Here is a 6085-nt window from a genome sequence, read left to right as displayed (position 1 = left end):
TTGCTCCCATAATTTCATAGTATGACTTAAAAGTTTAATATCACGAAAATTAATACAATTCTAAGCATCACCCTTATTATTGTAAATTGGAATAACCATACTAAGCTTACATTCATGTGATATCTTACCGGTCCGAAAAATAAGATTGAAGAGTTGTGCCAACCACCGCTCACCCTCCTTACCTAAACACCATCATATCTCTATAGGTATTTCATCTGGACCCGTGGCTTTACCTTTACCCATCTTCCTTAATGCCCACTCAATTTCTTCACCATTTATAGGTTGTATATTAGAATCACAATGTGATTGAACTATTTCCCACTCAATCTCCTTTCCACTTATACGAGACTCATTAAATAACTGTTTGAAGAGAGTTATATTCTATTGGTAACAGTTATACAAAAGAAAAACAACAATTATATTCCATTGGTGGAAGAGAGTTAAAAGTGCTTTGGTTAGGGACATATCCGTCATTACATAATTTACTAATAAATATAATTTTAAATCGAGTAAATAGAAATTAAAATATTGTGAAGTTTTATTTTTTTTACAAAAATTGTAAGTATGGTTTGAAGATATATTATAATACTGCAAAAAAAAACATTAAAATAAGGAGTTTACAAATAAAATAGAAAATTTATAATAATACATATAATTCCAGTATATTGCAGGGTTATAAAACTAGTATATTATAAGTTGTTATTTGTATATGTGTGGTTAGGGCTGTCAATGAATCGGATATTCGGTCCGATCTGATCCGAAGGCTAATGGAGCGGATATGGATCATTAAAAATAAAACCAGATCCGAAAAAAATACGATCCGGAAAGAATCCGATCCAACAAGTCTAGGATATGAATTTGATATGATCCGAAAAAAATCCGATCCGAATATATATATATATATAAATGTAATATAATATAATATATATAATATCTAATATATATACTAAATATTTAAAATATAAAATTAAAGGAAATAAACAAAGTTGGGCTGGAACTGAATTTGTGTGTAACAAACCACACCGTCTCTTGGTCTTGTTCTCTATGCAGTAAATCACGGGGCTCAATTATCAAGCCCTTAACTAAAGATTGCTTAAAAATTTGATCTTTCATAAGTAATTCTGCATAGGTGATAAGTGGAATTTATATCCACTTGGAATGCTTTATTTCAGGATTAAGTTGGTGTTTTGGACTCAAGTATTTGGTATTTTTGAAGTGTTTTTGTGTAAATTGCATTGCAGGGCATCAGTCGTAGGAGGAAAGGGATTTACAAGGATTTTATGCTGATAAGGGATCAGATTTTGAAGTCTAGGACATTCTCAAGTTGTAGAGAATCTCGTTATCTTCGCGTGGGCAGTTGAATCGCCTAATTCTGACGAGCAAATTCTCAAGATACGGCCAAAAGAATAATTGTCAGAAAATCACCAGAAGGCAGGCACGCCCGCACCAGAACCAGCGCGCCTACACTTATTTGAGCGTGCCTGCGCCCCCCTTTTGCCCCAGAATCCTGTTTTGAGTGGAATTTGATGATTTTAAGAGTCCAGGTCCACTAGGGGCTTATATATAGTGATAAAAGACGTTTTTTTAACAATAAGGAGCCGATGGAGAACAATAAGAAGACCTAGAGAGCACAAGACGGCTACGGAGAAGAAGACTTTTGTATTCTTTAATATAGTCGATACTTTGGATGCTTGTTTTCGATTTGTCTTAAACCCTAATACTCTTATATTCATTATCATGTTTTCATTGGAACCCATGGTGACGATGAGTTCGATTATGAACTAATCGTTATCATGGGGTTCTAGCAGATTTATCTATGGATTTCAATAGTTAATTGTTCTAATTCTTTAGTGTGTGGTGATTTATGATTTTCTAGTTTGGTTGTACTTATTCGTCTTTGATGCGTAGCTAACATCTAAGATTGTTTGTTAATCTCTATTGAAGCGAAAGTGAATATAGAGGTTTAGACCTTTCCATGCTAGCATAGGTTTATGTACGAATTGACATGCATAATTCGTGGGTAATTTTATTCATATTATTCACCCCATGTAATCACAATAGATAACTTGCTCTGAAACCGTTATATTTTCAAATCTTATAGACATATAGGGTCTAAGCATAAATGATGTCTGCTATCTTCTATCTTAATTGTGGATGCTTAGTAGTAGGATATACGTATAAGGAAAGTTAGCGTATACTAATTTTGTGTTATCTGATTAGTTGTCATTACCATCACATGCTAGGGTTAAAGACATAAAATTTGAATGAAGTATTTAATGAAGCTAGAATCCCATATTTATTCTCATATAGGTAATTCAATCATAATTCTCTTAGTTAATGTTATTTAGTATAATCTTTTAGTTAAATCAAAACTCAAATTGTTACTTGTCTTAACATTGAATGATAATCATACATTGTTGCATAGGTGCATAATCTGAACTTAACCTAAACCGATTCTCCGTGGGAACGAACTTGACTTATATCTTATACTACTTGTGATCGCGTAAGCTTGCGTGTATTTTCGCGTTGGAATTACAGCGAACAAGTTTTTGGCACTGCTGCCGGGGACTCGGTGTTAATTTTAGTTTATGTGCTTGTCAAGTGGTCATCAAAGTTCACTGACTCGGATTATTTTCTTACAAGGTTTACTTTGTTAGTGTGTTTCAGGTACTCTAGAGAGCGTGTATGTGAACACGTTCTCAATCTCGTAAGGAAACACTAGACGAAGTTGAAGAAGAAGTAAAATAAGTTTTTGAAGAAGAGGAAAAAGTTGAAGAAGAAGTTTTTATTGCAATGGGAGAACCAGTTGCAGAAACGAAAGTATTGATGGATTATTGTCAACCGAAAATCAATGACATTCAGTATAACATTTTCAGACCAACCATTACTGCTAATACCTTTGAAATCAAGTCTAGCACGATTCAAATGGTACAGAATTCATTCCAGTTTGGGGGTTCTCCAACGGAAGATTCCAACATGCACATTAGGGATTTCATCGAGATCTGTGAGACCTTCAAGTTCAACAATGTTTCTGAAAATGCTGTGAAGCTGAGACTTTTCCCTTTTTTCTCTGAGGATAAAGTTAAGTGTTGGTTACACTCTCCACCAGCAGGTTCTATCACTACTTGGGAGGATCTCGCTCAAATATTTCTTACTAAATTCTTCCTTATGGCAAAAACAGCTGCAATCAGGAATGCTCTTACTCAATTTGTGCAGCAATCAGGATAATCTTTATGTGAAGCTTGAGAGTGATACAATGAGATGCTTAGGAAGTGTCCTCATCATGAAATGCCTGATTGGATGATCATCAATTGCTTTTATAATGGTTTGGGAGCACAATCAAGACCCATGCTTGATATAGCATCAGGTGGGGCCTTATGGGTTCAGAGCTATAATGAAGCTTACGAGCTAATTGAATTGATGACTGCTAATGAATATCATAATCCAACTCAGAGACTACCACAAGGCAAGGTAGCAGGAATTCTGGAGGTGGATACAGCTACAACTATCACTGCTCAACTAAAGGTGTTGTCTATGAAGATCGATTCTCTGACCAAATATGGAGTTCATCAGAGGACAAGTGTTTATGAGATTTGTGCAGGTTCACATGCTCCTGAGCAATGCGCTATATCTAGGAAATCAACTCAGTTTGTGAGAAACTTTCAGAGATCGCAACAACCAGTTCCAGATACTTATCATCCTGACAACCGGAATCATCCTAACTTCAGCTGGAGCAACAATCCAGAATGCGATGCAACAGCCTTATCAGCAGTTTGGAGCCAAGCAATTCAACCCTCCTGGTTTTCAGCAACAATATGCACCAAGACAACAACTCCAACTTCAACAACAACCGTATGTAAGTGCCAGTCAATCTTCTAATGAAAAATCTAAATTGGAGGAGTTGAGGCTAATGTGCAAAAGCCAAGCGGTTTCAATCAAAACTCTGGATAATCAAATAGGGAAAATTGCTAACGCCTTATTGCATCGACCACCAGGAACGCTTTCTAGTGATACAGAAGCCAATCCAGGCAAAAGGGAAGTTAAAGAATAGGTGAACGCAATCACCTTGAGGTCTGGGACGGTCGCGAGCCCTCAAAATTATGAAAATGCTTAATCTGAAAAACAATTCCAGAAGGTGAGCGCGCCCGCGCCCATTTTTTTAGAATGCAGGCGCGCCCGCGCCCTATTGCAGTGCGCCCGTACCCTATTGTGTTGAGTGGCATTTATGACACTTTATTATGCTCTAATAAGCTTTGAATTGGTATATTTGTACTCAAGTTATTAAGTGTTTTAATGTGTTTTCTAGTGTTTTTGCATTTCAGGCACTATTCAGGTAATCAGGTGAATTAGCATTGTTTTGGTGCTAATTTGGTGTCCAGGTGGTGTTGGAATAAAAGCTCATGGAAAGCCGGCTCGAAGCAGCAAGATTTAAGAAGAAATCTGAGTTTTTCCTAGAAGGACGGCGCGCCCGCGCTGTGATAGCGCACGGCCGCGCCGAGGCTGAATTTCAGAATCCTGTTTCTACTATAATTCTAAAAGGGAAGGCTTCCAGATTGTTGAGGGCTGCTATATATATTCATATTAGGTCGTTTTAAATAGATATCAAGTAAGAGACGGACCAGAGCGCAAGGAGAAGATGAAAAGAGACCTTTAGCACAATTCAACAAAGGCGAAGACGATCTAGTTTATTCTTGTGAATCTTTATTTTGGGTTGTAATTTGGATTCTTGTTTCTTGTTTTGCTGAACCTATACTCTTGTTTGTAATTGGTTTTATTTATTCATATAAAGACTACATTTTTTATATCATGTTTTCATCGGAACCCACTTTGAGGATGAGTCCGATTATGGGCTAATCGTTATCATGGGGTTCTAGCGGATTTATTTATGGATTTCTTTAGTTAATTTGTTTGATGCCTTAGTATGTGGTGATTGTATGATATCCTAGTTTTGGTCGTGCGTATTCGTCTTATGAGCGTCGCGAACTTATAAGATAGTGTGTTAATTCTTAATGAAGCGAATGTGAATTTAAGGATTTAGAACTTGCCATGCTAGCATAGGTCATGTATTTGTTATGCATGATTCGTAGGTAATTTTAACCATCTTACTTGCCCTATGTAATCAAGATAGATAACTTGTGCTTTAACCGTTATGTTGTCTAATTCTATAGACATATAGGATCTCAATACAATTGGTGCCTATTCAGCTTCTATCTCTTTTGTGGATGTCTAGTAGAATGGTACTCGTGTAACGAAAGTTGGCGTTTATCTGTTTCGTGTTATCTGATTAGTGTCATCACCATTGCATGCTAAGGTTAAGAATAATAAGGATATTGAATGAAGTATTTAATGATGTTGAAATCCCATGTTTGTCATATATATTAATTCAGTTAATCTTATTCTCGTAGTTATAATTGTTAGTGTAATTATTAGTTATAAACAATCTCAATTTGTTATCATCTTAGCATTAGATAATAACCATACATTGTTGCTTAGGTGCATAAATTAGATAGTTAGACAATACAGTCTCTGTGGGAATGAACTAGAAAAGATTCTATACTACTTGCGAACTCGTATACTTGCGTGTATTATTAGCGCATGTTTAGCGACTAGCAAGTTTTTGGCACCGCTGCCGGGGACTGCAGTGTTAATTTATAGTTTATGTGCCTTCTATCAGTGGTCGTTAAAGTTCATTGAGTCGGACATTGTTACTTATTTGTTCCTTGTCTGGTTTCAGGTACTCTAGCGAGGGTGCATGCATACGCGTTCGCTTACTCGTAAGAGAACACTGGATAAAGCAGAGGAAGAACTTGTGGTAGTTCGTAGGGAAGTTTTTAAGGAAGAAAAAAAGTTAGAGGAAGAAGAGAAAGTTGAAGAGCCAATTGTAGTAGCTATGGGTGATCAAGCAGAAAATCCGAAGGCTTTGATGGACTATTCTAAGCCTAAGATTAATGACATTCAGTCTAACATCATCAGACCAGCCATCAGGGCTAACACTTTTGAGATTAAGTCGAGCACGATTCAGATGATACATAACTCAGTTCAGTTTGGGGGTTCTCCTACTGAAGACCCCAACATGCACATCAGG

General features: G+C 36.5%; 1 non-coding gene across 1 annotated transcript; it reads right to left on the bottom strand.

Annotated features, from left to right (window-relative positions):
- Positions 1-3183: 3183 nt before the first annotated feature.
- LOC141681289 (small nucleolar RNA R71) lies at positions 3184-3290 on the bottom strand. Its single transcript, XR_012558729.1, has one exon. It is a non-coding gene; the product is annotated as a small nucleolar RNA R71 (small nucleolar RNA).
- Between the last annotated feature and the right edge of the window lie 2795 nt (positions 3291-6085).

The sequence above is a fragment of the Apium graveolens genome, chromosome 8 (genome assembly GCF_009905375.1).
Source record: "Apium graveolens cultivar Ventura chromosome 8, ASM990537v1, whole genome shotgun sequence".
In the NCBI taxonomy this organism is placed as follows: Eukaryota; Viridiplantae; Streptophyta; class Magnoliopsida; order Apiales; family Apiaceae; genus Apium; species Apium graveolens.
The sequence above is the reverse complement of the archived record's forward strand: the minus strand, read 5'-3'. Positions and strand labels throughout refer to the sequence as shown.